Here is a 987-nt window from a genome sequence, read left to right as displayed (position 1 = left end):
CAGCTGATATAAAGGTGGCTAAAGTCATTAGATACCACTCAGTGAGAGGTAATACAATATATGCCCATGGGCATAAGGACTGTTAAACTAGAGATCTGGGCACACACACGATAGCCCTGTTTAATGTCACTTGTTCATGAAGCTCATTTGTATTTAGCTCATGGACTGGTGCAGCTGCCTACTCTGCAGCTGAGCCCTCATCCTCAGCTCTGGACACACACACACACACACACACACACACACACACGTGATAGCCCTGTTTAATGTAACTTCTTCATGAAGCTTATTTTTGTTTAGCTCATGGACTTGGTTTCAAGAGGATCCACTGTACCATGCAGTATCGTTCAGCAGGAGGAACACTCTCCTCTTCCATACTTTTAATATGGTCCTAAACCTTAAACCTTTCCATTGTCCTCTCTGCAGCTTGCAGTTTGTTCCCCTGTTTGCTTGTGCTGTGAATATTGGCAGCCCACGTGTTGTGACATCTATGAAGGTGTTCTCAGAATGTGCAGGTGTTTTCTGAATATGCAGTTGTGGTGTTTGCATGTGTTGTGACCCTTCTCAGCCACTTCTCAGTACAAAAGGTTACTGCACCTTTGAATAAAATAACACCCTAGTAGCCTAGTAGCATCAGTTCACATGGCTGCTCCCCATCACACGTCACCTTTCTGTTCCCCTCAGAATGTACCAAAAACGGGGTAGATAAGGGAAACGTCCAGTGGACGAGACACACAGAGCAGTGAGCAGCACATACACACACACACACAAACACACACACACACAGACACACACACACACAGCAGTGGGCAGCACACACACACGGAGAAGTGGGAAGCACATACACACCTGGAGCAGTGAGCAGCGTACGCACACACACACCTGGAGCAGTGAGCAGCACACACACACACACACACAGAGCAGTGGGCAGCACACACACACACACACACACACACACACACACACACACAGAGAGCAGTGGGCAGCACA

This window comes from Sardina pilchardus, chromosome 1, assembly GCF_963854185.1.
Source record: "Sardina pilchardus chromosome 1, fSarPil1.1, whole genome shotgun sequence".
NCBI lineage: Eukaryota > Metazoa > Chordata > Actinopteri > Clupeiformes > Clupeidae > Sardina > Sardina pilchardus.
Note: the sequence above shows the minus strand (reverse complement) of the source record.